Here is a 16,180-nt window from a genome sequence, read left to right as displayed (position 1 = left end):
GAGGCATCCTACTTCAAGCATGGGACATAAAATACACCACATATTCTTGTTGTATAGTATCAAGGCAAATAAACTTTAGAAAGAAAAGACTTGTTCTAACAGCGTATTTGGTTCACTCACTAGTAGAAAAGGCAGAAAAAAAGCATTTATAGCCTGTGAATGTGGAAATGTGTCCCATCCTTGAGAGCAGAGAATGGTCACTATAAGAAGTGAATGGATTCATTGTGAATTATAACTACGGTTTCAAGAGGTGGTATTATTCAGTCTGGCCAGAATGTTCTGTTGCCAAATCACTTTCGTACTAAAAATGAGAATGTGCTTTGATTTTTGGTTGTTTCATTTGTATTTTGTCTCACAGTTTGTGCTCACTGTTTGTTGGGAAATGAGAAGCTAAGGAAGCAAGGGAGGCCCAGGGCTTTACAAAAAAATTATTGAGTTTCAAGTTACATTGTATACTGGAAGTAACTAGAAAGTAAATCCTAATAAAGTGTTAAGGAACACCAATCTAGTCCTATCAAAGTAAGACTTATGGGGATGGGTACAAGAAATATGTTTCTCTTCCCTGGGTGGCTCAGTCAGTTAAGCACATACCTCTGTCTCAGTCATGATCTGGGGTCCTGGGATCAAGTCTTCATCAGGCCCCTAAGTCTGCTTCTCTCTCTATCTCTCCCTTTGCCCTCCCCCCCACCCTGCAAGGGCTCTCTCTTTCTCTCTCTCAAATAAATAAATAAAATCTTAAAAAAAAAAATGAACTATGCTTTTTTAAAAGTTTTCCCAGATGGATCTGATGACCAGCCCTGTTTGGGATCAACTGGTGTAGAAACCCAGCTTCTCATCCCAAGTTTGACTATCCCTAGCTTTAGGCACTAGAGAAAATCTCATAACCTTTGTAGGTCTCCCTCTTTAAACTCCAAAGTTTATAATTTTTTTTTTTTTGAGGGGGAAAGAGAGAGTAAGAGAGAGAGGAGGGGCAGAGGGAGAGGGAAAGAGAATCTTCAGTAGGCTACAAACCCAGTGCAGAGCCTGATGCGGGGCTTGATCTCACCACCCTGAGATCATGACTTGAGCTGAAATCGAGAGTTGGATGCTTAACCATCTGAGTCACCCAAGCTCTTCTAAAGTTTTCAATTCTGTGATTCATTGAGATTTCTGATGAAGTTTCAGAGTGCAAATAAAGTTAGTCACAAATCAACCAATGTCCACTTATTTTTTTTCTCTAACATTGGACTTGAAGACCTAAGTTTATATCGAAGGTAAAATGAAAAAGGAAATTATAATAATTATTCACCTCCTAAGAAGGACATTCTTTTCTTTTAGCTGAAGTGTATAGTTTACAAATAATGTTACCTTCATTTCAGGTGTATAATGTAGTGATTCAATTTCTTTATACATTATGTTATGCTCACCATAAGTGTAGCTACCATCTGTCACCATTTAACAGGTATACTACTATTAACTGTATTCACTATGCTATACCCTCACTGCCAGTGATTCATTCATTTCATAGCTGGAAGCCTGTGTCTTCCACTCTGGAAGGGTGCTCTTTTAATATTAGGTTACAAGACCAACTGGTCGATAATGTCAGGTGCTAATGGATGAGTCTTCTCACAATGTCCATGTTTTATAAACTGGCCATTCCTCCCCTCTGATCATAAGTCTGATGTGGAGCAAAGACTTCTGACCAACACAAGCTGAACTAATCACAGTTAATCCCCTTTGGAGAGTTTAGAACTTGAAAGGAGTTACTTTGGGTCTGAGGTTTACTGTTGTTGAGTTATATATCTGATACAATCCCAGGAACTGTGCTGTGAGGAGCTTGTATCTTCCCTGTGCTCCTTCTTTTCCAAAACTTTGTGGTTCAATGACCCCTTTATTCTGGAAGCTACTTCCAAAATCTCTCCTCTAAATTCTGTGTGTTTGCATTTAGGCTAGAACTCTGCTGGTGTTGGGAAGAGAATAAAGTCCTAAGAAATTCATTGTACTTAAAGAACTAACTTCTCTCCTATATATCTAGAAAGGTGCTAGTTTTATAACATCGTTGTGAGAATTGAGAAAATAGTATTCAAATCAGATGAAGAACCTGGGGTAAGAAGTGTTGAACTAAACAGTGTAGATTTATGGTGCTTTCAACACAGATATGATAGATGAAGAGAGTTTATGAAAGAATCAGTATATAGTTAATAATATTAATTCTATAATCATTATATTACAAATCCTCATTTTTAAGAAATATGAAACTGTGGTGTGAGAGCATGACTACAGTCATTCTACTGAATAAAACTCATACTCAGTTACATTTACTTACCCAGGTTTATGTAGCTCTGACCACAAAATGAGGAACTCCTCAGGGCTCCTAACTCCAAATTAAGGGCTCTATCCATAAAAAAATATTAACACTAGTTATTATTGATTCTTTAATACTTTTCTTCAAGAAGTATGCATGCTCCTAAATTAATTCATATAAACTTGTAGTAAGTCATATAAACTCTCTCTTAAAATATTTTATTTTTCCAGGGATTGAACTCATATGGAAAAGTACCTTAAACTTTGGGGCAAATTATCAAACACATTCTTTTAACACCCCAGCTTACATAGGACTAGAAAATCTGTTGAAGGTGTTCTTTTTGAGCTAAGGAAGAAAAGTGATCAGAATAGAAAGTTTATTTCTGATAGTGTGAATAGAACACCTTCACATGACCCTTTGTTTTTCTAAATTTTTTAGTCCTTACAGAATAAGACGACAACTAGCTCTAGAAGCCCAAAGAGACTGAGGTTCCTATAGAAAGTTCCTTTTAAAAGCAGCAGCCATCAAAAATCTTTAAAGACATTTTAACTCTAGCATGTTGCCTGATTTTGACAGCAGGAAAGCAATAGAGTTTGGCACAGAGTTGGGGCTCAGTAAATGTTTATTGAATGAATCATTGAAACAGTGACTCAATAAATCAAGAATGTTACAGAACCACAGGATTTTAGAATTGAGAGAAACACTGGAGAGCACTTAGTCCAGCTCTGTGACTTTGCCAGGAAGGAAAATGAGGTGTGTGGAAGCTAAGGAGGAGGCCAGGGAAAGATAGCTGTAAAGTGGCCAAGTGGAAACCAGTGTACCAGGTCTCCCTATTCTTACCCCAATGTGCTTCCCTGAGAGAATGAAAAATAAAAATAACTAAAAATCACGAACACCACATGAGATCATTTTGCAAGTCATCTAAGTACAAACCTGATTAAAAGGGTAAACCATCAGCAGAGACATTTTTTTTCTTCCTTTATCCCATTTGTATTATTTCCATCTCTTTCTTATTCCATGAACCTTAGCTAACCAAAATTTTCCTGGAATTAGATTGTGAGGCATAATGATATTCTGGTTAATAAAAGAACTGGTAAACAGCTAATTTTTTTAACGGACAGAGAGTCTTTTGAAATGTAGTAGTTACTTTATTTTTTTAAGATTTTATTTTTATTTATGAGAGAGAGAGGTTGGGGAAAGGAGAAGAGGGAGAGAGACAAACAGACGCTGAGCTGAGCTTAGAACCTGATGAGGGATCCATCTCATGACCCTGAGATCATGACCTGAGCTGAAACCAAGAGTCAGATGTTTAACTGACTGAGCAACCTAGGTGCCCCTGTTGTAGTTACTTTAATAATAATGTTAATAGTAATTAACAAATGATTCCCCACCGTATGCCAGGACTGAGTATATAATTGCATGTTCAAGAGATATCTTTCTCATAGAATTATTGACTAGAGTCCCCTGAGACAAAAAAAAATATAAGTAATCTCCACTGTAAAGTGAACCTCTAAACACTGACCAGTTGTCTCCCTTAGCATTTACTATGACACAGCAAAACTGACCTTCTCACCACTCCTAACACACTGTCCACCTCCCACCTTACCTGTCCATCTAAGCATTAAGGGAAGGGGCAGATAGGTGAAAAAAGAGTCAATAGGTCATAGGTACTCTGAAAATGTACTGTTCAAGAAGTGTGCTCCCTTTGTCCAGCAGAACTGGGGAAGAGACTATTATAGAACCTGATTATTCAAAAAAGGGAAGGTTAGTATTCTACATTCCTGAATCATCCAGTGTATGCTTCAAACTTGCTGATCTGCCCTGTGCTTTTCTGAGGAGGGAAGAAGGGAACTGGCAAGGTAGAAAGAGTTCACAAAGAAAGTATAGCCTATACTCTCAGCATTTGGTGTAGCCAGGATACCTAAGATTCTGTGGCTCAAACAGACACTCCATGTAGGCTGGGGCTTGAGCCATCTGGCCAGGATTACTCACAAGAAGGCCACTTGCTGGGCCAGAGGACTGATCTCTAGCTCTAGCTCTAGCTCTAGCTTTGTCTCTGTCTCTGTCTCTGTCTCTTTCTTCTTCCCTCTTTTCTCCCTCCCTCTCCTTCTCTTGTTCATGCTCTCTCCCTAGCTCTCTCTCTCTCTCTCTCTCTGCCTTTCTTAATACTTAGAAAATTCAAGAAGGACAAAGTCTTTTTTTTTTTAAGATTTTATTTATTTATTTGACAGACAGAGATCACAAGTAAATAGAGAGGCAGCAGAGAGAGGGGGAAGCAGGTTCCCTGCTGAGCAGAGATTCCTGATGTGGGGCTCAATCCCAGGACCCTGAGATCATGACCTGAGCTGAAGGCAGAGGCTTAACCCACTAAGCCACCCAGGTACTCCAAGAAGAACAAAGTCTTAAGGCAGAAGATAAGAAGATGCCTAGCACCATACCACATCCCTTCTCCCTTCCTCCCTCAACTATGAGATGAGGGTTGAAATTTACATCAACTCTTTGGTTAAAATTATAAATTAGCCTGAATTTTTGATAACCAATAGTGACCAGAAATTCAGTGGTTCTGACCAAGATAATAAGAGATGGAGAGAAAAAAGTGACTGTTTTTGCATAAATACGTAAATACTCTCTTTCATGTTTGCGTATGCCGTAGGTTGTGACTCTTTAATAAACTCATTACACATACATTATATTTTTTAATCCTCACAACTACCCTGTCAGATAGGTCCTCCATTTACTGATGAGAAAACATTTTATTGCTTCCATTTACTGATAAGAGAACTGAGATTTTAAAGTGATCAGTTACATATCCAAGTACTCACAGTGTGAGAGTGGAACTCAAACCCCAGTGAGTATGACTCCATAACCCATGTCCCTATGGTCCAAAATATCATAAATGTTGGTCTCATTACTACCACTTCCATCTACACTCGTAGTCCAATCGCCATACAAAAGCCAGATGTATCTTTTTTAGAACATACATATCAGTTCATACCACTCCTCAGTCTACAATACTCCAGTGGTTTCCTATTGTACATGGAATAAAATCTGAAAGTTTGACGAAGATCAAGAATGCCCTACATGGGGGCACCTGGGTGGCTCAGTGGGTTAAAGCCTCTGCCTTCGGCTCAGGTCATGATCCCAGGGTCCTGGAATCAAGCCCCGCATAAGGCTCTCTGCTCAGTGGGGAGCCTGCTTTCTCCTCTCTCTCTGCCTGTCTCTCTGCCTACTTCTGATCTGTCTGTCAAATTTAAAAAAAAAAAAAAAAAGAAGAAGAAAGAAAAAAAAAAAGAATGCCTTACATGACCTAGCCCCAGATCCCATCTCCTTCCCCCTCATTTCAGGAAGTTGCCCTTTTGAGGTTTTGTCCTTGGAATATTCTTTGCCCAGATCTCCCCAAGGGGCTTCTCAGCACTCAGATCTTAGTTTCAGCGTCATCTGCTGAGAGAGCTCCCTTGGCCACGTACATGGGTCACCCTGCCATCTTGCTCTCACTAAGGCTCTTGTGTGTGTTCAGTGTCACTTGTTCAGGGTTTATCTCTTCCTCCCTCATTAGATGAAAGTGGAAACCCTAGAAATCCTGATGTATTTCTTATACTTAGAATAGTGCCTCCAAATTGTGGGCCCCATATATGTAATTATGAAATGAATGATGCCTGAATAGATAATAATCTCCCTATTGATTCCATTTGCAGTACCAGACACTTTACGTGTGTGACTTTTGGGTTCAGTATTACTGTCTTAAGATCAAAGACATGCCGTGAGTTACTGGTATCCCTCCCCTTCCCCCTTATACAAAGAATGCTACCCTGCAATCCAAGTGTTTCTGGTGTGTACTGATCTTAGTGTATGCTGACTAACTACTTTGAATTAATTTTATAACAAGTTAGCAGTTTATCTTAAAATACACACATACACAATAAAGTAAAACAAATCAAAAACCTTAGCCAACCCTCCTCAGAAGCAGAGTTACGTAAGTACCTCCCTTCTCATCCCAGCTTCATTCCTCATTACACTTAACACATGTTTATTTACTCCCATCTCGACTTAAGACAGTCGGGATGCCAAGACAAGACACAGTTAGTGCTTTCTTTTAAGGAATTGTCATTCTGGTTTTAAATATAGTAGGCCATATTTAGTAGTACAAATTTCCTTCATTGATGGATATTGTTGACTTTAACATGTTCCAAGTTCACTCAATTGCAAAAAGTAGAAATGTGACAGCACAGGCCCATTCATTTTCATTGAGTTGGATCACATCTAGAATGAATGACAGTTTGTTTTCAGTTTCAGCAGTGGATGTGGATGAACCAAGATATTTCTAGAGAGACATATATAAATGCAGTTGCATGAACTTCATTAAGTATATCCACTAATAAGGATGACTTACTAGACTGTACCAGGAGATATATACCTCTCAGATTTATTCAGAAGAGTAGTTCTAAGTTCCCAAACCTACAGAGGTTCCTATTGTATTATTGCCTAAAGGCGAAACACGTTGAGAATAAGAATTCAGAGATTACCTCCAATGATTTAACAACCAGACTCTGCTGGGATGCATATTAAATAGATACTTGATGCATATACACACTAATCAGATCTCTCTGATTCTTTTTTTTCCTCCCAGTCTTTGGTTTTCTATTCAAAAGATGCAAAGTCACTGATCTGGATGTTTATCCTTTAAGAGAAGTGTAATGATATCAAAATATTTTGTCTTTAATACTTAACTCAGACATGACAGACACAACACACACACACACACACACACACACACACACACACCCCACTCTTACAATCCCTAAAAGATATTCTAAAGCACATTAATCTAGAACTGGTTCTCATAATAGGGCTTAGGCTTTAATGTTCACTGGGATCACCTGGGGGATCTCATTAAAATACAAATTCTGCATCTGTAGACTGAGGAGGGATCCTGAGATTAACACTTCTTACAAGCTCCAAGTGATGCCTGATACTGTCCCTTAGGTCACACTTTGGGTAGCGGGTGTTGAGATCATATTTTTTTAGGCATTTCCACCTTAACCAACACTTTACTCTTCCTTATAAAGTTCTCTCCCTTCTTCTCTTGCCTTCCACAATTCCACAATTTCTCTCAGATTTTAAAAAAACCACATTTTATAATGTGGAGCAGTTTGCCACATGACCAAAATATGTGGACATCCCAAAATAAAGATTTTTAGAGTTAGAGGCAGATACCATCTGATTCTAGTGAGAAAGTATTGTGTTTTAAATTGGCCACTCTTTGGAGCATGGTTATATAGATGAGCTATTCACTATATATTGACTATGTTGGTAATAAAATGATTTCATACTTCAAATTATTTACTCCATGTCCATTTTATAAATGAGTATTATCATAAATGTAGAATATCTGTAAATTTGCTGCAAATACAATTGTGTTCCTATAATTAAATATATAATTTACTTCTTTATGAGGTAATCATTAATGGGCATCTAAAGAAATCGTAAGTTCATGTAGAGATTCTTCATAAAGTCTATAATCACCAAGCTATGTTTTTATTTTGATTTTGTTACTGATTCTGTCCAGGTTAAAATATGCTAGAGTCCAGTTGTCTTAGATTCAGTTGTTGCAAGTTGAGCCTGAGACAGTCCCCGAAATTGCAATATTGCACACCTGGTGAATGCTGGAGTATCTGTTTATCACTATCCCCGTGTATCATACGACCCATGCAGAACTGATTGGTCATCAGCCCAGACAGGCATAGAGTGGCTTTTGGTTCCCAGCACCTGCCGTTATTTAAGCAAATTCAAATCAGTTTCACAATAGGATTGGAAAATTGTACTAGAGTTTTGGACAGTGTCCTATTTTCTTTTAGAAAAAATGTGTTCATGTTTAAGCTGTATTTAATTTTTAGTTCTTAATGAGAGACTCATTTCATGGAAATTTCTGGGAAATGAGGAAGACCATGAGATTGGATTTAAGAGGCAAGAGTTATATTTTGATTCTGCACCAATTAGTTATGCGACTATAATTTTATCTGTTGGGCCCTCACTCCCTTCGTCTAATAAATAAAGGTTTTGTGCTGAATAATATCTAGATCTTCTTTATCTTTCATATTTAATCACCTCAAGTATATCATCATTAAGGCTGTGTCTCTTTTTTGGAGGGTTACTTGATAGATGCTTAACAACTTGTTTCTGGATTGGTTCCTTTGAAGTGTACCTAAAGTGAATAAAATCTTGAGTGATGAGTATTTTATGGAGCTTGATTTCTTGCTGCAAATAATGGAAGTTGGCCTCAGAATTTACATAGATTGAATCGTATTTGAGAATTTTGGAATAATTTACCACCTTAAATCAGGTAGAAAAATGTAAGGAAACTACTTTCTCTTTAAAGTAATGCTTGGGGCACCCAGCTAGCTCAGTGGTTAAGTATCTGACTCTTGATTTTGGATCAGGTCATGATCTCAAGGTCATGATATCAAGATCATGATATAAGGGTTATGAGATCAACCCCATTGGGCTCCACAGTAGGTATGGAACCAGCTTAAAATTCTCTCTCTCCCTCTACCCCTCTCTCACAAGTTTGCCCATGAAGGCACTCTCTCTCTCTAAAAAAATAATCAAAATGAACAAAATAAAGTCATGTTATTTTTACTTATAGTGATCAACTGGTTGTTTTAATTTTTAAATAACGGGATTGTGGCAAATAAAATGATTGTATTTTCTGTTACGCTTCTTAGGAATAGGATTTTATAATCCTGATGTGGTTTTTCAATAATCAGACTTTCCTTTTTCTGTTTTTCTAAACTTGCTTTGTCTTTAAAGTCAGTCAGGCTTACGATTTAATTTAATCATGTAAACTTCTAGTGCATACCTTTGTTTAGTCAAGGATGTTTTTAGAACAATATTCTTGTGTATTTGACTTGAAGAGCAATAAAACAAATGAAGCAAGTCTCTCACTCAAATGTCTGTTTGTGTTCATTTTTTTTTCACGTTAACTTTAGTTTCTAGTTTGCGTTGAACACAATCTTAGAATCATATAAAAAGAGTAAAACTTAAAAACATATGTTATTTGGGATTGTGCATATGAAAAGCAAGACAATCAAAAACAATAATGTAGGAAATGTTTTGGCATGCATAAAAAGCCTCATCTAAGTGGGGTCAGTGTGACTTCTCTCTGCCCAAATGCATCTTTGTCCTTAAGAAGTAGGGTCATTCCTTTATAGGTCCTTCACTTAGTAGAAAAACTCATTAAACTTGATAGATGTGAAACATAGGGCCAAATTAATGAGATTTTTGCCCCATGCATAGGCTGTGTGAAGGGGCTCTATCCTGAGAATCAATTTCTCTGTGAACTTGGAAGTCATTTCAACTCTCTTTGTCTAACATTCCTGTCTATAAAGTAGAAAATCTTGGTGTTGAAATCGATCCATTTGTACAGTTTAACCTTCAAAGATTGAAAACCTTATGTCATACCCAGTTAAGTGGTTGTTATGCTTAAGTCCTTTTTGTGATGCAAAATTGGTTTACTATCAAATGAAATGCTTTACCAATGGATAATTCTCTAAGAAACTCTTCATTATATTGACATATATTATCCCATAGCTTTTATGCTTTGATTCTATTTACACCCTGATTCCACACAAAATAGAGTTAACTCTTCTAAGGGACATTCTTTGTGATATTTGGAGATGCTGTCATATATCCCCTCTTTTTTTTTTTTTCCTTTAAGAGATCTTTCAGTATTTTCTTATATAATCTAGAAGCCTTTCATCATTCCAGCATATACTGAAACACATTCTAGTTTGATCAAGTAGTTAGATGACTAAACTATAAGATCATGTCATCCCTCCCCTAAGCACTTGCATGAATATAATCCATGCTTACATAGACTTTTTTTTAGTGTCTCTATCATACAGTGGATTCATGTTCTAAATCCTTCAAAGAGTTTGCTTTATTTGGTTTTACCTGTTGTGTCTGAAAAGTCATATCACCTCAATTATTTGTTCACTTGGGTGGTTTTGGACCAGAAAATAGGACTCGGGTTTATTCCCATCAAATTTAACGTTATCAGAGTCAGCTCATCCTGTCAGCATAACAAAAATTTGTAGAATTCCAAATTTTCCATTGTACTTTCCCTCAGAAAATTAGATGAGCAAAAACTGTGTTTTTATCTAAATTATTGAAGGTATGAAAACTGAATAGGACTACAATCCAATGGCATCGTATTCAATCTTTTCCTGCAATTGTATAGCAACACTAAAACAAATTAATATATAATTTTAGAAAAAGTTCCAATTTTTTAAGTTTATTTTTCAAATCGTCTATTATCAAAACATCTCTGTGATTATAAAACTTCCTTCATCTTGGCATTGACCCATCAATTAACACCTTTAGAGTATGGTCCTTCAAACAATTATAATTGTATCTATGCAGCCTATATATTTCTTTCTAAATGTTGTGAGGTTGCTCTGAAGAGCAAATAGCATTAAGGGATATTAATATGCATTGAGAAGCTTATTTTTGAGACATATTTGATATTATTACTATTGCTACTATTTTAGTTTTCAGTAATAAAAGTAGCATTGATAGGAATATTGTCTTGCTCATATTACTCTATTAACTGGGACAATAATACTATGCCAGATGAGTTTTTTTCTCAATTATCCATATTATTTAAATTAGATTATTTAAATTATTATTATTATTATTTTTAAAGATTTTATTTATTTATTTGACAGAGAGAAATCACAAGCAGGCAGAGAGGCAGGCAGAGAGAGAGAGAGGGAAGCAGGCTCCCTGCCGAGCAGAGAGCCCGATGCGGGACTCGATCCCAGGACTCTGAGATCATGACCTGAGCCGAAGGCAGCGGCTTAACCCACTGAGCCACCCAGGCGCCCCGATTATTTAAATTATTTTATTGAAATATAGCAGAAGTCCTGGGAAATGCACATATTGTAAGTGTACAGCTGTATGATTTTTGCAGTCTGAGCACACCCATAACAAAAACCCAGATCGAAAACAGAACATTTTTTTTTTTTAATTTTTATTTATTGGACAGACGGAGATCACAAGTAGGCGAGAAGCAGGCAGAGAGAGAGGAGGAAGCAGGCTCCCCACTGAGCAGAGAGCCCGATGTGGGTCTCGATCCCAGGACTCTGGGATCATGACCTGAGCTGAAGGCAGAGGCTTTAACCACTGAGCCACCAAGGTGCCCCGAAAACAGAACATTATTAAGCAGACTAAATATTCCAATTGAAAGACATAGGGTAACAGAATGGATTTAAAAATAAAAAAGACCCATGTATATGTTCCTACAAGAGACTCATTTTAGACTGAAAGATACCTGCAGACTGAAAGTGAGATGATGATGGTGAAACATCTACCATGCAAATGGTATCAAAAGAAAACCAGAGTAGCAGTACTTATATTGGACAAAACAGTCTTTAAAACAAAGACTGTAGGGCGCCTGGGTGGCTCAGTGGGTTAAGCCGCTGCCTTCGGCTCAGGTCAAGATCTCAGGGTCCTGGGATCGAGTCCCGCATCAGGCTCTCTGCTCAGCGGGAAGCCTGCTTCCTCCTCTCTCTCTGCCTGCTTCTCGCCTACTTGTGATCTCTCTCTGTCAAATAAATAAATAAATAATAATTTAAAAAAATATAAAAAAAAAAAAACAAAGACTGTAACAGACAAGAAAGGATACTACATAATAATAAAGGGGACAATATCAAGAAGATATAACCATTTTAAATATTTATGCACCCAACATAGGAGTATCCAAATACATAAAACAGTTAATAACAAGCACAAAGGAACTAATCAGTAATAATACTATAATAGTAGGGAACTTTAACATACCACTTACATCAATGGACAGATCATCTATTCAGAACATCAACAAGGAAACAATTGTTCTGAATGAGACACTGTAACAGATGGATTTAACAGATATATTTAGAACATTCCATCCTAAACACCAGAGTATACATTCTTTTCAAGTGCACATGGAACATTTTCCAGAACAAATCATATGTTAGCCCATAAAATAAACCTCAACAAATTCAAGAAGTTCATACTCATACCATGCATCTTTTCTGACTACAATACTATAAACTAGAAGTTAACCATAAGAAAAAAATTTGGAAAGACCACAAATACATGAAGGTTACATAATATGCTACTAAACAATGAATTAGTCAACCACAACATCAAAGAAGAAATTTAAAAATTACATGGAAAAAAATGAAAATGAAACCACAACAGTCCAAAAAATTTGGGTTGCAGCAAAAGCAGTTTTAAGAGGGAAGTTTATAGCAATAGAAGCTACCTCAAGAAGCAAAAAAAAAAAAAAAAAAAAAAAAACCTCAGGCAGTCTTACTTTACACTTAAAGGAACTAGAAAAAGAACAAAAAACAAAACCTAAAACCAGCAGAAGGAGAGAAATAATAAATATTAGAACAGAAATAAATGATATAGAAATTTTAAAGTGATAGAACAGATCAAAGAAACCAAAAGCAGTTTTTTTGAAAAAAATCATTAAAATTGATAAACCTTAGCCACATTTATCAAGAAAAAAAGTGAAAGAACTCAAATAAAATCACAAGTGAGAGAGGAGAAAAAACACCATACACCACAGAAAAACAAAGGATTACAAGACAATATTGCATGCCAACAAATTAGACAACCAAGAAGAAATAGATAAATTTCTAGAAACTTATGAAGTACCAAAACTGAAACAGGAGGAAATAGAAAATCTGAACAGACCAATTACTAGTAACACAGTTGAATCAGTAATCAAACTCCCAACAAACTGAAGTCCATGACCAGATGGCTTCACAGGTGAATTTTACCAAACATTTAAAGAAGAGTTAATACCTATTTTTCTCAAACTAGTCCAAAAAAGTTATTCTATGAAAGCTAGCATTACCTTGATACTAAAACAAGACACCACTAAAAAAGAGAACTATATAGGTCAATATCCCTTGATGAGCAGAGATAGAAAAATTCTCGATAAAATACTAGAAAATCTAATTCAACAATACATTTTAAGAAATTATTTACCACAATTAAGTGAGATATAGTTCCAGGATGCAGGAATGGTTCAACATTTGCAAATCAATCAATGTGTTACATCACATCAGTAAGAGAAAGGATAAGAACCACATGATCATTTCAATTGACACAGAAAAAGCATTTGATAAAGTTCAACATCATTTTGTGATGAAAATTCTCAACAAAATAGAGTTAGAGGGAACATACCTCAACATAATAAAGATCTATGAAAACTCAGAGCTAACATCATCCTTAATTGGGAAAAACTGAGAGCTTTTCCCCTAAGTTCCGGAATGTGACAGGGATGTACACTCCCACCACTTATATTCAACATAGTTGTTGAAGTAGCTGTATTCGATAACAAAAAGAAATAAAAGAAATCCAGATCAGTAAGGAAGAAGTAAAATTTCACTACTTCCAGATGACTTGATGCTGTATAAGAACAGCAGAAAGACTCCACCAAAAAATTGCTAGAACTGATTTTAGTAAAATTACAGGATACGTCAACATACATACATACATACATACATACAACATATGTTGCATTTCTATACACCAATAATAAAATAATAAAAAGAGAAATTAAGTAAACAATTCCATTTATAATTACACCCAAAAAAATAAGTTATCTTGGACTAAAGCTAACGAAAGAGGTGAAAGACCTCTACTCTGAAAATGACAAAACACTGTTAAAAGAAACTGAAGATGACACAAAGAAATGGAAAGATATTCCATGCTCATGGATCAGTAGAATAAATACTTTTAAAATATCTATACTACCCAAAGCAATCTACTCATTTAATGTAATCCCTGTCAAAATACCAACAGTAGAGATTAGTTTTGCTTGTTTTTAAAAATTTTATATAATGGGAATCATAAGACATACTCTTTTAAGTCTGGCCATCTTTTTTTCTCTTTCCTTCCTTCCTTCCTTCCTTCCTTCTTTCTTTCAGAGAGAGATGTGGTGAGGGCCAAGGGGGAAAGAACAGAGAATCTCAAGCAGGCCCCATGCCCAGTGTGGAGCCCAACATGGGGCTGGATCTCACAAACCCAAGATCATGACCTGAGCAGAAATCAAGAGTCAGATGTTCAACTGACTGAGCCACGCAGGCACCTGGCATTTTTCTTTTTTACTTAACCTTATCATTGTGAGATTTATCTATATTTTTGTTTGTAGGTTGAAGATTATGTATTTCCATTACTGTTCCTTTGTGTAACTATAACTCAAATTATCCATTCGATAGATTGACATTTTGGTAGTGTTCGGTTTGAGGTTATTTTGCAGTCCTGCTACAAACGTGCCGGTATGTTATTCTGATCATCTTTGTTTGAATTTTTGTTGGATGTGTACTTACAAGTGGAATTACTGGAAGATAGAGTATGCAGAGATCCAGCTTTAAAAGATGTTTCCAAACAGTTTAAAATAGTTCCCACCAGTAATAATACGAGAGTTCTAGTTGTTCCATGTCTTCACCAACACTTGATATAATTTGTCTTTGTCATTTTATTCATCATAGTGGAATGTATTGATATTTTACTGTGGTTTTAAGTTGATTTCTCTGAAGACAAAGCTGAATATCTTTTCATATGGATATCCTGTTATCATGGAGAGTTTGTTTATGGTTTGCCTGTTTTTTCTGATTTGTCTAGTTTTTTTCTTATTGGTTTGTGTAAGTTCTTTACATACCCTGGACATAATTATTTCTTGCTATATGTATTGCTGTAAATCTAATTTCTTTCTCTCTCTCTCTTTCATTCTTTCATAAATTACTGCCTGGGTTTTCTTCTAGGACTTTCATGGTTTCAGGTCTTATATTTAAGTCTTTAATCCATTTTGAGTTTATTTTTGTGTATGATATAAGAAAATGGTCTGGTTTCATTCTTTAGCATGTCCAGTTTTCCCATCATCATTTGTTGAAGACACTTTTTCCCATTGTATATTCTTGCTTCCATTGTAATAGATTAATTGATCCTATATGCATAATTTATTTCTGGGCTTTCTATCCTGTTCTCTTGATCTGTGTGTCTACTTTTCTGCCAGTACCATATTGTTTTGATTATTACAGCTTTGTAGTATATCTTGAAATCTGGGATTGTGTTACCTCCAGTTTTGTTCTTCTTTCTCAAGATTGCTTTGGCTATTTGGATCTTTTGTGGGTCCATATAAATTTTAGTTTTGTAAAAAATGTTGGTATTTCATTTCTTTTTGAGGTTTATTATTTTAGTACATATTGGTAATGCACAAAATATTCAGGACTTGTATTTTAAAATGGAAAGAGATCCATTCTTTACATTTTCAACAAGAAAGTATAAATAATTACTCACTATGCTGCTTCTTACTTGCATATGACATAGCACAAAACTTAATGACAAAGATTATACATGAACAGGCAAAGAGTTGGAGGAAGTATAATCCTCTTGTCTTGTAAAAAATAGAATGATTTATGCATTTTTATAAAGAATACATATTCTTTCATTTAAAAAATTAGCAAAAATATTTTTCCTGTTTATATTCATGTCTCATTTATGGCTTTTAGAGGTAATGATATGTACTACATTGAATTTTTCCAAGACTTATGTGGTTGCCTTTAATGCAATTTGAATTACCTATTTTTTTAATTAAACAATACAAAATGAGTGATATTTTCATTTAAATGGTGTTAAATGTCATCAACACACATATAACTTCAAAGGTTGCCATCTACTGAATTGCAAACTCTTTCTGCTATTTTTCCTTTTGGGTTTGCCACATTATCTGGCAAAGGAATCCTTTGTCAAGATGCATTGTGAATTATGCTGATTTGAAATGACATTAGGTCAGTTGGATAAAATGCTACAGCCTTTTAAATAAACCAAACCTCTTTA

The 16,180-nt window shown here is 35.7% G+C and overlaps 1 protein-coding gene across 22 annotated transcripts in view; it reads left to right on the top strand.

Annotated features, from left to right (window-relative positions):
• Positions 1-16,180, top strand: part of NRXN1 (neurexin 1) — a 1,167,944-nt gene that overhangs the window by 422,182 nt on the left and 729,582 nt on the right. The window lies entirely within an intron of this gene.

The sequence above is a fragment of the Neovison vison genome, chromosome 8, assembly GCF_020171115.1.
Source record: "Neovison vison isolate M4711 chromosome 8, ASM_NN_V1, whole genome shotgun sequence".
Taxonomy (NCBI): domain Eukaryota; kingdom Metazoa; phylum Chordata; class Mammalia; order Carnivora; family Mustelidae; genus Neogale; species Neogale vison.
Note: the sequence above shows the minus strand (reverse complement) of the source record. Positions and strands in the feature narration are given on the sequence as shown.